Source organism: Strongylocentrotus purpuratus, unplaced genomic scaffold, assembly GCF_000002235.5.
Source record: "Strongylocentrotus purpuratus isolate Spur 01 unplaced genomic scaffold, Spur_5.0 spur5_scaffold_10, whole genome shotgun sequence".
Taxonomy (NCBI): Eukaryota; Metazoa; Echinodermata; class Echinoidea; order Camarodonta; family Strongylocentrotidae; genus Strongylocentrotus; species Strongylocentrotus purpuratus.
Genome location: NW_022145595.1, coordinates 10,420,268 through 10,429,307, shown reverse-complemented (window position 1 = coordinate 10,429,307; position 9,040 = coordinate 10,420,268).

The window sequence follows — 9,040 nt, the reverse complement described above, 5'->3', positions numbered from 1 at the left end:
ATAATAGAAACGATGGGTATCTGCTGTGGCCCTTATTCCCACTCTTTATCATTAAATTTCAAAGAAGTGGGTTGCCTTTTCTGTGTCACGGACAACGAGCAAAGTGATGTGATTTCAATTGAGAATGTGTGGGAATGGCATGTATCCACTTCGCGTTCAGACACCTTCTCTTCCTTTACAACGCTTAAGATTGATGGCACAAAGTGTCATTTCAATCACTTCCAAGCTTCGGCGAGAAACCTATAGCATCCGACTCCCTCTCTCCTCCTTGTGTCGATGTTTATGGTACCATGGCAACGGCAAGTTGCGGAAGATTCTGGAACACTAGCCTTTAATGAACAGGGTGATTGCTTTAGCAGCCTTGTAATTCCTCTCCTATGGCATGACAAGGCCTTTTCTTTAGTTGATTCTGTAAATAAATGAGGAAAAATATAAGACAATTAATTTAAAGTGACTCAGTATTATTGCCTCAGATTCTGAAACAAAATCCTGGATTTTGCTCATGCCGCAATCATAATTATAAACCTTCAGGTCAGTCAGGAATCCCGTGACTTTTACAAGCCGATCGCCTGTCTGATTATCAAGATATTTATGATTGGAAATCGAAATGAAATTTTGTGTTTTCCTAAGAAGCAGACTTCAAAAGAAGTCAAGTTGACTTCAAAAGAATATCACAAGATGTTACGATTTCATCAATTTTCATCAATTTTCATCCAAAACAAAAACAAAGCAAAGCACATCGATGTGTAGGCTACAAAAAGCACCTGAATAAATATGACATTCATGTTATGGTAAGGCATCGTATCACAAGTACCTACGGTACAGTGTACATGTACAGCACTAATAACACTATGTTTGAATTACATCGGTCTAACTTCACAGATGTGAATAAAATATTCTCAGAGATAAGACACCTTTAACAGGCCTGTTATCATCAGACCGAAGTTGCAAACTAACACGCCGTTATAACTAGCCCGATCTCAAATTAGCCAGCTAATTTTCGTCTTCATCAGCCCGCAGTTGCAATTTGCGGGCTATTAGGTCAAGAATTTTTTTTGAGAAATCTTGGTCTTGGGGAATAGTGGGCTAATTTGTGTCCGTTCGAGCTAGTTTGTGATGAGCTTATCGGTCTGGTGAAGACGCAGGCCCTATGTGCTAAATTTACTACAGCTATTCAGCTAATGTAACAAAGCAACTATTGCTGACTTCAAAAGTCGCCCATACAATAAAATTAACCTTGGCCCATACCATACAACAAACAATACTTTATTGATCATGTTGCCTCCAAACAATTCTAATGCCTATGCTCACATATTTTTTTTTTCTCAACGTTTTTTATTTTAAAAGATTTATTGTAGTGATTTGTAGCCCTCTTCATGAGATATGTTGCCAAATGGACAACATAAAGAAATATTTGTTATATTCATTTATAATATGACCTTGTCCTTTACTAATTTTGCCTGAAAGTTGCGTTTAAAAATTTGTACATATATTTCTAAATAGGCACGATAAGAAACATCGGACAAAGACTCCTATTTCTGGGCAAATATAAAACAATTCCTGTATTAAGACCAGATACAGTATGTACGTATACTTGATATACATGCATAGACATGTTGTATACAGATTATGTATATACATACACATACATGTCAAAGTCATGACACTGCTGTACATGGGTTGTATCCAAGACGACTCCTTGTGCATTGTATCCTTTGGAGCAAAGTTCAACATCAAAGCTAACAATGACAAGAAAGAGATATCAAAATAATACATCAGCTTTGACTTCTGGCCAATGATGATATGTCCCCTACAGAGTACACACATCAGCCCCCAAAGAAGGATTGGAATTCAATTGTTACAATACAAATTCCTTTCAAATAAATACATTACCGGTACCGGTATTTATAAAGCTGTACTTGATAGGGGAAATGTATGATTAAGCCTTCATTATTTCCTGCAATGAAGGGCATACATCTACAATCAATCGCATGTCTCTGCTTTCCAGCAGATTGTGCAGAGCAGCCACGCTGTAGTTATACATGCACAATTCCCCAATACTATCTGGAACTTACTAAGTAGTCACACTTCAAAATTATCATAGTTTGGTTCATGGATTTATCCCATATTTCTCTTCATCCTGATTTTAAATTAAAGATTTTAAAAAAATCCTGACTGGGAGGCTCAGGGTATGAAATGTTTTTCATGACTGAACAGATAGTTTGTACCTTTGTAGAGGATATGAAATATGTTGAGAACAAAAATTGAATGAAAGGGAATAAAATGATGATGATGATGATGATGATATATTTCATTTATTTTCATAAAAAATATCTTAACAGGTCGACTGGATGCCCTTTCAACATTGCATTGGTATTACAGTGGGCCCTGTGATGATGATGATGATGATGATGATGATGATGATGATGATGCTGAAGATGGTGATGTTCCACTCTTTCCCCTTTTGAGGAAGCTCTATTCTTCCTAGTACAGCTACATTGTATATATTCCAAGTAATATCTTCTACATGTACATGTATATCTACAGCACGAAATCCTTTTCTCTTTCTCCTTCTAAAATATGGTTCCATCAAATACCCTACATGTACCTTGCTGTTCATGATGAATCTAGATGATACAAATATCCTCTCATCCATGACATCTAATTTTCCATGCTCCATTGCTTATCCAATAATCATAATTTATAACCTTGGCACTTTACCTCTACAGAGTGATTTTTGCAACCATAAAATAAGACTTGAGTGGAACCCTGATAATAATAATAATCTTCCGCATTTATATAGTGCATAATACATCGATGATTACAGATATGTTTCATTCAAAACGATGCTCAAATAAGAACTTTGTTATACAATGTCTTGTTATTTGCTGTTTCTGTACATATGACATACAGAATATTAGAAAAAAAGATAATTACTTTTCATATACGGGTAGCTACATTTGTAAATATGATACTGACATATACATGCACATTGGCTATACAATGAATTCTGGCAGTCTAAATACAGTGTTAAAAACTGATTGTAAAAACAAAAGGATGGTATAATAGATGTGTCTGGGAGACACACACAGTCCAGTGGTTTCTGTGAATGTCCCTCAGGGTTGCATTCATCCACCAGTCTGTTAGCACCTTCCCATTAGACAGTCCACTGTCAGATGAATATTGATTGACACTTTCAAATCAATATTCTCAAAGTAGCCAGCCATAAACTGAAATGCTAAAGAGGCTCATGATAATTGATAAAATGTTGGGAAGGGAGTAGTGTACTTGTACATGTAGTTTGCAGGCATAAACACTTGAAAGTAGCTGTGTGTAACGGTGTCTGCAGTACAAGACTACAGTAGACTATATATTTGAGCCAACACAGCCAGACAATATTTTAAAGTAGCCAACCATAAACTGATGATAATTGATATAAGATGTTGGGATGGGAATAGTGTAGTTTGCAGACAAAAACCCTCACCAGTAGTTGGACGTAACAGTGTCTGCACTATAGACTACATTAGGCTCTGTACTTTAGCAAACACACACAGAGACTGAAATTTGTAGGCTCTGCTCAAGGCAGAAAAGCTTTAGGAATATTGGTAAAGTGTCAAGTTAGAGTCTGTGATTGCAGAATAGGAATAGTGTAAGGAACAAGAATGAGAGATAAGCTGAAGGTTTTCTGTAGGATTCCACATAATGGCTTTAAACAAACATTAAACTTCATATATCTGTGACACCTTAAACATTTTCAAATTACAAGTACATGTATCTGCTACCCATGACTTAATTTGCTAATATCACTTAGAAACCAATTTATCCTGCAATATCAACTGAAAGTCTGATACAAATAACATTCTTCCTCCGCATTTTCAAATCTACCGCATCCTCTTTCTCATTCTTAATATACTTATTCTGACTGTGCAAAAACAGCAAAACATAGACAAAAAAGACAAACAAACAAAAGGGGAAGAAGAAAAAAAAGGTTGTTATACACATTGGTCGTCTTACTTTGATCTATTTTTATCTGTTCCTGGTATTCCCGATTCAATTTCTGCTTTGGGGGAAACACCTCCTTGTTTGCAATGTTAATGGGTTACACTTTAAACATTATTTTTGTCAGAAGGAAATGAATGTGACTTTCATGTCATTTCAGTATAAATGTACACATGTCAAAGTGATCAGGCTATTACATGTATGTACATGTACATTCAGTTAACAAATGACACACATCCACACAACCATTGAGAAATGAAATCACAATAGCCATATATAAAGCATGTGCGTCACATAGTGATTCAATTTCATAAATTCTAATTCTGATAATTTCTAATTTGGACTCGCTAATGAATCATATTACAAATAAGCCAGACAATTATCTATCTGGTTTCCTCAGTCATCATGATCCATTTCTCTCTTTCTATAAGACTATGCTGACAGCATACAACATACGGTAGGCTCTTTCCTTTCGCTGCTTCAGACACAGCCAGAGATTTCAAAAATTAAATCTTTGAAAGTCTTCACATCATGGAGTGTTTTAGACTATAAATTAGCGATATATGCAAATAAGAAAGGGATCTATAAAAAAATCCTGAAAGTTCAGTAGTCCTGAGATATGCTTCGAATATCTTCATGTTTACGTTGAAACGTAGAGTAGTTATGCCTCAAATGTATTTCCAACATTGGTAATATTGATACATGTAGGCCTTCACAATGTAAGCTCCACCGAAGGCAATGTACTGTATGCAAGTCTCTTGGACGTCAGATCAATAAAACTGACCAGTCTGACTCCCTTTGGATTATACATGTACATCGAACATACTAGCGTGCAGCAAATTTTTTTTAAAAAGAAGAAGAAAAAAGGGGGAGTAGAGACCAATTTACTTGTAGCACCAAATTATATCTTCAGAAGCACTTACATGTAGGGCCTAATTGAGAAAGAAATTTTGTTCATTAAAGGGTTCCTTTTCTATATTATACAAAAAATAAATTCATAAAAGAAACCAAACAAAACAAACAGAAAACAATCAAACAGACTAATGGACAGAAGGGAAAAAAAAGGATTTTCTTTTTTTTTCTTTTTCTTTTCCTCCCCCCAACCAGTAGCAACTCTGATGTACAAGGTAACTCAACTATTTTGATTGCTATGGACTTTTCCATACATAGGAATAACTGAACTGTGCGACGAGGAGTTGAAGATTGCAAGCTAATACTCATGAAAGATGAAATATAATGGTTTCATACTGTGAGCTGGTGGGATGCTGTCCACAGGATGGCAATCAGCTGTCTAAATAATTCCTCGGTCTGATGGATCTTGAAGAGAAAAAGATCACAAATATTTCATGCATCTCTGCTGAGATTACATCTGGCTCCTCTGACCACCTCTATACAAATGTCAGTTTTATTAAAGAATGACCCCTACCAGACGGTTATTTCTGTCTAATAATGAAGAAGCTGAAGCGACTGTTCTCCAAAAAAGAATATCGCCAATCAGTATGTTTTCACAGTACAAGGGAAGATCATGGAGTTTTGCAATGGCGGGGAGTTTATTCAAAATTGTAAAGACTTATTTACTCAAAAGAGAATAAGGAACTAATACAATGAAGGACACACATACATGTAAACACTAAAACAGTCAACTCTGCATATTTATAACTCAAAGTCGCAAAAGTCGAATTTTCCCCAGGTTGAATAGATTTTTAGAACCAAATTATGCAAAACATGTCAATGTTTTTTTACACTTCCCAAGTAGCATTTTGCATATACAGTAAGTCAAACTATTTTTTCTTTTTGGTGTGGTCCCAACAGATTCAATTAATGCAAAGTTAATGAATGTGGGTTTGTACATGTGGATGTGGGTTTGTTTTTTAAAATCACACATCTCTGTTACATGTACAATGTATCTCAAATTGCTAATGAGACCCTGTCACAGGCAAATACTGTATGCACAGTTTGGCATTATAACGTCCATTATGTACACATATTGCAGCATATGACGCTGCATTGGGCAATGGGCATCACAACTGATCCTAAAATAATACCATCTCTGGTAGCAATTACCACCGACAAACAAATTCCCTATTAGATTACATTGCGTACTATCCCTTCAGTCCAAACTGGTTTTGAATGCCTGGCTTGCTCTATGGGATATACATTACATTGGCTTTTCTTCAAAAACTAAAATTAGACCCTCCATTCAGACTGTATATAAATGTGTATATATCCAGTATATACAATAAGTAATTTAAATGCTGTAGTCTGAACTGAACGTTGTATAACAAATAAGCATATAAAACGCCTGTTTGAGCATCGTTTAAAAAAAAAACTTGATAAAGAATCAGCATCCCGCTCTAGCATAAATTGGGGGGGGGGGGCATAATGTGACCTCGCACTCATGATTGGGCAGCTATCATTTCAACTGACCTCATCAAAACGAGTTTCTTTATTGTTGTTATCTAGTTTGTATGCTTCTTTCGCTATAAGATGATTCTTTACATGTTTCTTTATTATGTTTCTTTACACAAGGTTCATTTAAATTTCCAATAGTCCGAACAGGTTATAAAAAGAGATACATGCAAGCAAAACGATCAAGTATCTATAATATACACTGATGTACTTTAGACACATTTAACATGTACTGATAAAATTATGTTGTAAATGTATGTTTATAATATGAAGCCTGTCTATTTTTAGGTAAACCACTGCTTTCACTGTGTAAAACTCACAAGATTTTTGGATAGTAAGGAAGAGATCTACTGCAAGTGCTAGCTAGGACATGCACACGACTACCCAGTACCGGTAACCTAAAATTAGACAGAAACTCTTCTCCATCCTCCAAAGTGAAGGAGCTAATTTTGCACTGAGCCTTGGCCCTTGGGGTATATACCGGTATACCCAGCTGTAATGAAGGAAAAAAATGAATCAAGACCTCTCCATCTTCAAGGACTCTCCTCATACAGATCAATAGGCCTGTCCTCATCAGCCCAAGTTTGGTAAATAACCCGCTATTTTAACTATCCCGATTGCAAAATACCCAGTTAATTTGCGTCTTCATCAGCCCGCAGTTGCAATTAGCGGGATATTTGGTCGAGAAATATCCAAGAAAAATCTTGGTCTTGTTTCCAAAATATACCGCCATTTGGGAAATAGCGGGCTAATAGGCGCCCGTTGAAGCTAGTTTGTGATAAGCGTGTATGTCTGGTAAAGACGCAATTTCAAGCTTCAGGATTATATCCCGAGTCTGAAAATAGCGGGTTATTTGGCAAACTCGAGCTGATGAAGACAGACCTGTCGAGCTTCACGTTAATGAAGAATTACAGGGGGCGGGTTCTCCCTCAAAGCTACATGTATGTGCCTTGCAGTCTTGCGGTTGCAAGTTTACCCCAGCTTGTACGTGTATACCGGTAATTTGAAAATGAGGTCACCGTCACTCCTGTGTGAACCCTTGTTGTTGTTGGTAATTTTTTGTTAATAACTGTCAGGTTTCGTAAACATACATGACTAATGACTAGTACTGTACTAGTAGTAGTAGTAGTAGTAGTAGCAAACCTGTTTATGAATTTTTATTTTAAAAAAGGCTGAAAGGCTGGAATATTCATCACTGTCTGGATTTAATCCTCTCTCCTTTACACTCTAATAAAGAAGTTTCATTGGAGCATAGCAGCTTAAAGGCTCCCTAAAAGCTCCAGTAAACAAAGAAAACAACACTTGTTTGTTGCAGTTTTGTGGTAAACACTCCCACCCACTCATAGTTCAATGACCTTACAAATAAAAGGCTATAGAAATCGGTTGTTTGGGGTCAACCCCTTTTTTCTTTAAGGTATAGACCAGTTTTGGAAACGCTCCCCTCTCAAAAAATTAAATGGAAGCTCTTATTACCAATCATGTGAAAGAATATGTTTTGACTAATACGTGATGATACAAATTTTGCCGGAAAACCGCCTACTACCGGTATTAAATTATCATATCGATCCGACCTGGATAGATATCGCGAATGCACTTCAACATCGAACATTTGGGCATATATTTCAGCATTTTTGCAAATTTAGGTTGAAGTATTGCCATCTAAACCTCTAAAGGCAATATTTAAAGAATATTGGTTGGATATTTTGCACCCAAAACCCTTGAACTGCAATTTTACCACTCTGGTCTTTTAAGCATTACCTTTATTACCGGTACATAAAACAGGAGTAAGTTATGAATAAAACATCAATGCACTGGACAAGAACAAACAAAAGCAAACAGCAACTAGACCTATGATCACGCTTACAATACACAAGCAATATTACAGAATTTATTTTTATTGCAAAGGTTATAGTAAAAAGGAGTATATAAATCATTCATGCACAAATATCACAGTGGACACAGGCAATAGTATTAAGTTTCTGCATGGGCAAACTTGGCTTTTGTTTTACTTCACTATACATGCATTCATGTTATGTAATGCTGTAAATTCAAAAGAAACTATTCATAAAATTTGATGAAGAAACAACTTTAAAATCCACACTTTCACTTCGTACAATACGCAGCGCATCTAAAGCATGTTTGGTCAGAAACAGTGTATCCATTGTTTAGCTTGTATTTGAATAAAAGTAATCTCACCACAGCAGCTTTCAATAGGTTGACAAATAGACACTCTCCCTGTCTCCCGTAATGAATAGGTGTTTTTTATACATGTATGTCGAGACAGAGTGCTCTCTTACCATCTGATCTGGGGGGTGTTTCACAAAGATCCTAAGTTGGACTTAACAATTATGGAAAGCCATTAGCATCTATGAAATATTTTGTAAAAGTTATTTTAAAAGGCATTGAATGTTGATTCATATTCATTCATATTCTCTATTATCATGGAGATTTCATGTTCTTGATGTGGAATTTATGAAAAGTCTAAAATACTTGAGGTTTTGCTTTTGAATATATTTTATTCTAAGGCTACGAATGGCTCTCCATAATTTGTAAGTCCAACTTTAAATAGAGTTAAGTTTAACTTAGGATCTTTGTGAAACACCCACCTGGACAATAATAGTTGGGTTCACAC